This window comes from Rutidosis leptorrhynchoides, chromosome 2, assembly GCF_046630445.1.
Source record: "Rutidosis leptorrhynchoides isolate AG116_Rl617_1_P2 chromosome 2, CSIRO_AGI_Rlap_v1, whole genome shotgun sequence".
Taxonomy (NCBI): Eukaryota; Viridiplantae; Streptophyta; class Magnoliopsida; order Asterales; family Asteraceae; genus Rutidosis; species Rutidosis leptorrhynchoides.
Window position 1 is genome coordinate 190,131,580 of NC_092334.1, and position 8,040 is coordinate 190,139,619.

Consider the following 8,040-nt stretch of genomic DNA (forward strand, 5'->3'; position numbering starts at 1 on the left):
AGGATGAAATACCCAAAGGATCGGAGAAGCATCTTAATATTCGGAAAGACGGAACCCGGTATAGGGCTGAAAGGATTTGGGTACCAAAATTTGGAGATATGAGAGAAATGGTACTTAGAGAAGCTCATAAAACCAGATACTCAATACATCCTGGAACGGGGAAGATGTACAAGGATCTCAAGAAACATTTTTGGTGGCCGGGTATGAAAGCCGATGTTGCTAAATACGTAGGAGAATGTTTGACATGTTCTAAGGTCAAAGCTGAGCATTAGAAACCATCAGGTCTACTTTAACAACCCGAAATCCCGGAATGGAAATGGGAAAACATTACCATGGATTTCATCACTAAATTGCCAAGGACTGCAAGTGCTTTTGATACTATTTGGGTAATAGTTGATCGTCTCACCAAATCAGCACACTTCCTGCCAATAAGAGAAGATGACAAGATGGAGAAGTTAGCACGACTGTATTTGAAGGAAGTCGTCTCCAGACATGGAATACCAATCTCTATTATCTCTGATAGGGATGGCAGATTTATTTCAAGATTCTGGCAGACATTACAGCAAGCATTAGGAACTCGTCTAGACATGAGTACTGGCTATCATCCACAAACTGATGGGCAGAGCGAAAGGACGATACAAACGCTTGAAGACATGCTACGAGCATGTGTTATTGATTTCGGAAACAGTTGGGATCGACATCTACCGTTAGCAGAATTTTCCTACAACAACAGCTACCATTCAAGCATTGAGATGGCGCCGTTTGAAGCACTTTATGGTAGAAAGTGCAGGTCTCCGATTTGTTGGAGTGAAGTGGGGGATAGACAGATTACGGGTCCGGAGATTATACAAGAAACTACCGAGAAGATCATCCAAATTCAACAACGGTTGAAAACCGCCCAAAGTCGACAAAAGAGCTACGCTGACATTAAAAGAAAAGATATAGAATTTGAAATTGGAGAGATGGTCATGCTTAAAGTTGCACCTTGGAAAGGCGTTGTTCGATTTGGTAAACGAGGGAAATTAAATCCAAGGTATATTGGACCATTCAAGATTATTGATCGTGTCGGACCAGTAGCTTACCGACTAGAGTTACCTCAACAACTCGCGGCTGTACATAACACTTTCCACGTCTCGAATTTGAAGAAATGTTTTGCTAAAGAAGATCTCACTATTCTGTTAGATGAAATCCAAATCAACGAAAAACTTCAATTCATCGAAGAACCCGTCGAAATAATGGATCGTGAGGTTAAAAGACTTAAGCAAAACAAGATACCAATTGTTAAGGTTCGATGGAATGCTCGTAGAGGACCCGAGTTCACCTGGGAGCGTGAAGATCAGATGAAGAAGAAATACCCGCATCTATTTCCAGAAGATTCGTCAACACCTTCAACAGCTTAAAATTTCGGGACGAAATTTATTTAACGGGTAGGTACTGTAGTGACCCGAACTTTTCCATGTTTATATATATTAATTGAGATTGATATTTACATGATTAAATGTTTCCAACATGTTAAGCAATCAAACTTGTTAAGACTTGATTAATTGAAATATGTTTCATATAGACAATTGACCACCCAAGTTGACCGGTGATTCACGAACGTTAAAACTTGTAAAAACTATATGATGACATATATATGGATATATATATAGTTAACATGATACTATGATAACTAAACATATCATTAAGTATATTAACAATGAACTACATATGTAAAAACAAGACTACTAACTTAATGATTTTTAAACGAGACATATATGTAACGATTATCGTTGTAAAGACATTTAATGTATATATATATCATATTAAGAGATATTCATACATGATAATATCATGATAATATAATAATTTAAAATCTCATTTGATATTATAAACATTGGGTTAACAACATTTAATAAGATCGTTAACCTAAAGGTTTCAAAACAACACTTACATGTAACGACTAACGATGACTTAACGACTCAGTTAAAATGTATATACATGTAGTGTTTTAATATGTATTTATACACTTTTGAAAGACTTCAATACACTTATCAAAATACTTCTACTTAACAAAAATGCTTACAATTACATCCTCATTCAGTTTCATCAACAATTCTACTCGTATGCACCCGTATTCGTACTCGTACAATACACAGCTTTTAGATGTATGTACTATTGGTATATACACTCCAATGATCAGCTCTTAGCAGCCCATGTGAGTCACCTAACACATGTGGGAACCATCATTTGGCAACTAGCATGAAATATCTCATAAAATTACAAAAATATGAGTAATCATTCATGACTTATTTACATGAAAACAAAATTACATATCCTTTATATCTAATCCATACACCAACGACCAAAAACACCTACAAACACTTTAATTCTTCAATTTTCTTCATCTAATTGATCTCTCTCAAGTTCTATCTTCAAGTTCTAAGTGTTCTTCATAAATTCCAAAAGTTCTAGTTTCATAAAATCAAGAATACTTTCAAGTTTGCTAGCTCACTTCCAATCTTGTAAGGTGATCATCCAACCTCAAGAAATCTTTGTTTCTTACAGTAGGTTATCATTCTAATACAAGGTAATAATCATATTCAAACTTTGGTTCAATTTCTATAAGTATAACAATCTTATTTCAAGTGATGATCTTACTTGAACTTGTTTTCGTGTCATGATTCTACTTCAAGAACTTCGAGCCATCCAAGGATCCATTGAAGCTAGATCCATTTTTCTCTTTTCCAGTAGGTTTATCCAAGGAACTTAAGGTAGTAATGATGTTCATAACATCATTCGATTCATACATATAAAGCTATCTTATTCGAAGGTTTAAACTTGTAATCACTATAACATAGTTTAGTTAATTATAAACTTGTTCGCAAACAAAAGTTAATCCTTCTAACTTGACTTTTAAAATCAACTAAACACATGTTCTATATCTATATGATATGCTAACTTAATGATTTAAAATCTGGAAACACGAAAAACACCGTAAAACCGGATTTACGCCGTCGTAGTAACACCGCGGGCTGTTTTGGGTTAGTTAATTAAAAACCATGATAAACTTTGATTTAAAAGTTGTTATTCTGAGAAAATGATTTTTATTATGAACATGAAACTATATCCAAAAATTATGGTTAAACTCAAAGTGGAAGTATGTTTTCTAAAATGGTCATCTAGACGTCGTTCTTTCGACTGAAATGACTACCTTTACAAAAACGACTTGTAACTTATTTTTCCGACTATAAACCTATACTTTTTCTGTTTAGATTCATAAAATAGAGTTCAATATGAAACCATAGCAATTTGATTCACTCAAAACGGATTTAAAATGAAGAAGTTATGGGTAAAACAAGATTGGATAATTTTTCTCATTTTAGCTACGTGAAAATTGGTAACAAATCTATTCCAACCATAACTTAATCAACTTGTATTGTATATTATGTAATCTTGAGATACCATAGACACGTATACAATGTTTCGACCTATCATGTCGACACATCTATATATATTTCGGAACAACCATAGACACTCTATATGTGAATGTTGGAGTTAGCTATACAGGGTTGAGGTTGATTCCAAAATATATATAGTTTGAGTTGTGATCAATACTGAGATACGTATACACTGGGTCGTGGATTGATTCAAGATAATATTTATCGATTTATTTCTGTACATCTAACTGTGGACAACTAGTTGTAGGTTACTAACGAGGACAGCTGACTTAATAAACTTAAAACATCAAAATATATTAAAAGTGTTGTAAATATATTTTGAACATACTTTGATATACATGTATATATTGTTATAGGTTCGTGAATCAACCAGTGGCCAAGTCTTACTTCCCGACGAAGTAAAAATCTGTGAAAGTGAGTTATAGTCCCACTTTTAAAATCTAATATTTTTGGGATGAGAATACATGCAGGTTTTATAAATGATTTACAAAATAGACACAAGTACGTGAAACTACATTCTATGGTTGAATTATCGAAATCGAATATGCCCCTTTTTATTAAGTCTGGTAATCTAAGAATTAGGGAACAGACACCCTAATTGACGCGAATCCTAAAAATAGATCTATTGGGCTTAACAAACCCCATCCAAAGTACCGGATGCTTTAGTACTTCGAAATTTATATCATATCCGAAGGGTGTCCCGGAATGATGGGGATATTCTTATATATGCATCTTGTTAATGTCGGTTACCAGGTGTTCACCATATGAATGATTTTTATCTCTATGTATGGGATGTGTATTGAAATATGAAATCTTGTGGTCTATTGTTACGATTTTATATATATAGGTTAAACCTATAACTCACCAACATTTTTGTTGACGTTTTAAGCATGTTTATTCTCAGGTGATTATTAAGAGCTTCCGCTGTCGCATACTTAAATAAGGACAAGATTTGGAGTCCATGCTTGTATGATATTGTGTAAAAACTGCATTCAAGAAACTTATTTTGTTGTAACATATTTGTATTGTAAACCATTATGTAATGGTCGTGTGTAAACAGGATATTTTAGATTATCATTATTTGATAATCTACGTAAAGCTTTTTAAAACCTTTATCTATGAAATAAAGGTTATGGTTTGTTTTAAAAATGAATGCAGTCTTTGAAAAACGTCTCATATAGAGGTCAAAACCTCGCAACGAAATCAATTAATATGGAACGTTTTTAATCAATAAGAACTGGACATTTCAATAATCCCATATACTTTTAAGTTTACAATCATTATTAATCATTATCATAACTTCCATTATGTCTTTTTAATCATAATCTCTATCTATTTTAATCAACTTCATATCAAAGATCATGATCATAATCTTTTATTATATTCATTATAATTATTCATACACATTCATAATTCATTATTAATACTTAAAGTAAATAAGTTTGCATGATTAAACTAGGGTTTAGTGACTACCTTAAGAAGACTATGATCAAGAAGATGAGGAATGTAGGCTGCACATAAAACAGAAACCAGCAGGAGCAAATTGACCTAAACAGATTGCTTCTTGGGTTCGACAGAAATAAGAACACAGCAGTAACAATGGGCTATTTTGATCACGTAAAACACAACAACTACAGGTTGATTCTTGGGCTGTTTGTGGTGTCGATATGCAGCAGAAACAGAAGACCAGTAGCAGCAGCAAACAACGACCCAACAAAGTCTTTTAGGGTCTGACCTGGTTTGACTGAAAATAGAAAATAAGCAGCAGCAGTATGAGCCAGAAGGAGGCTGTTTGGGTCCTCTTTGATCACGACAGAAACCAGGAAGTACAGCAGGTTTAGCAGCAACAAAATAGGTGATTAGCAGGCTTGTTGATCTCGTACAGACTCAGCAGAAAATAGAAGAAACGCAGCAGGTTTGGTGTGTGTTTTAGTCGACTGAAATAGGTATTTTGATGGAGGTTTTTATTCGACAAAAAGCAGGATGGATTGCAGGTAAGATGGCAATTTGCAGATGGGGTTTGTGAGTGTTTTTGTCGACAGAATAATGAGGGAATGCAGGAGATTTCTAGTCGACAATTGCAGGGTTATTTGTGGTGATTAATCTGGAAATCACGATGGCTTTATATAAATTGCTAGGTTTCCTAATTGCATTCTATTTTTGGAGATTAAGGAAGGAATTAGAGGTTAACTAGGAGTAATTAACTTAGGGATCAAGCTTGATTTCTAAAAAAAAATATATACAGCCGATTACATTCTGATACATATCATTTATTTCCTTTTTTTTACGGCATTTTTTATTTATGCAAGTATTTAATTTTTTTTTACGGTTTACTTATTTATATATATATATATATATATATATATATATATATATATATATATATATATATATATGTTGGGATTTAACAAGTTTATAATATACTTAAACCATTTTAAGAATTAAGAAAGCGGAAGCATGTTAATTACCAATTTTAGACTTGTAAATCTTTAACCATTTAAAGTTAAATCCCAAATAGGATCAAGTTGTGAAACATACTTACAAACTAAGAGTGGGTTTAGAGTTCATACCTCCTCAAGCTAGTTGAGGGTTGATTCAAAAGATGATGATGATGATGATGAAGAATGGAGCTTCAAAATGATGAAACCTCAAGGAGAAATACCCCAAGCTTTTGCACCAACACCTAGCCTTTGGTTAGGATTTAATTACACTTGAATAGAGCTTGCAAAAACCAAATGAAGAACCCTTTCTTCCTCCCAAAAGGCCACGAATTCAGCAGGGTTTTTGAGAGTGTTTTGTGCAGATTTTTGATGTGTTTTCATGTGTTTGTGTCTCCAAGAGGTCTTGGTACATATGCACATGGAATCTATGGAAGTGACCACACAAAATGCTAGTCAAGTGCATGCTTGTTAAGACTCCAATGCCACTTCCATAATTAGTTTCATAAATGAAATGATTTATAAAAGAATTAGTGTTTATAAAACCCTTTTATAAACTTCCATGTACATTTTATATAAAACCCATTTTTATAAAATGTAATATAACATTATTAATTATTTAACTAATAAATAATTAAGTTTTAATTATATAAATTATTCCATAATTTATATACACATCAAGTAATATGATTTTAGAAAACCAATTTTCTTAAAATCCAAGTGTCGCGTATTTAATCAACGATTCAGTCGCTAAGATCAAATACGAATAAGGTGTCGTTAAGCTTGTTATTGGGTATGACCCGACTTGGATCATAACACATTAGCCACATTAATTTAATATGTCTCTCGGGCATACGAAGAACCTTCAATCTCCCACTTGCACGAGAAACATAAGAAATTAATGCAAGTGATGGATACCACCTAACGACCGTCCATCACCCCCAATATGCTATGACTTTGTGCCATTCAATAACATCATCCCTTTCGAGTTCCCACCTCGAATATGAATAGGTGAATCTTTCATTATTTCCTTTCGTCCTAGATGTCATGTTAAATCCAAGAGATACAGAGTGATCACTCTCTTTTAGATTTAACTTTATCAGGCCTTAGACATCTGACTCTCAACGAATAAGAGGGACAAATTCCATCTTGACTACATACGTCCTAAATATGTACCTTGCATTATACCTGAGCTCTTCCTTGTGAGCTACCATATTTCAGAATAGCGAAGGAAAGAATCAAGGCACAATACTTGGTAAATATCCGAACCCAATATGTATCTCAGGTCAGAGGATACAATGATATTCGCCTTTACTCAAGATTACAAGTGATCAACCACAAAGGCTCTATTTAGTAAGTCTTGAGAGCGGGTCTTCCAATATTTGTGTCCCACAAATATCTATGAACCTTGGTTGCAACCTTGCCCCACATTCATCCCGTGAATGTATACCAATCCAAGTTCATAATAGTCTAAACCTCACACTTGTTCCCACGAATGTGATCGACTACGGAATTTTAGAATAATTACATATTCATGGATAAAATATGCAAAATAGGAACATGACTCAAAATAAATTAATACCATAATTATATTAATGAGTTTGAACAATTTCGTTCTGTTACAATACTTAAACAGATCATGACCAATCACTAGAATATCGAAGCCCTAATGCAAAAATATGTCCATTATGTTTTGCTCCATGTAAGAGCTTCGTGAGAGGATCCGCTATATTAAGATCTGTGTGAACTTTGCGAATACATATCTTTCCCTTTTCAACTTCATCCCTTATGTAGTTGAATCTCCGCTCAATGTGACGGGTCTTTTGGTGAGCACGAGGTTCCTTGATTTGAGCAATCGCACCCTCGTTGTCACAAAAGATCTCAAGAGGGTCCTGAATGGAAGGGACTACTCCTAAGTCGTCGATGAATTTCTTCATCCATGCAGCTTCCTGAGCTGCCAATGATGCGGCGATGTACTCCGACTCTGTAGTGGATAAAGCAACAACATCCTGTTTTGAACTCTTCCAAGAGACTGCACCTCCATTTAATGTGAAGACATAACCAGATTGTGATCGAGAATCATCTCGATCAGTTTGGAAACTCGTGTCCACGTAACCTTTTACAGCGAGTTCCTCCTCACCAGACCCATATATTAGAAACAT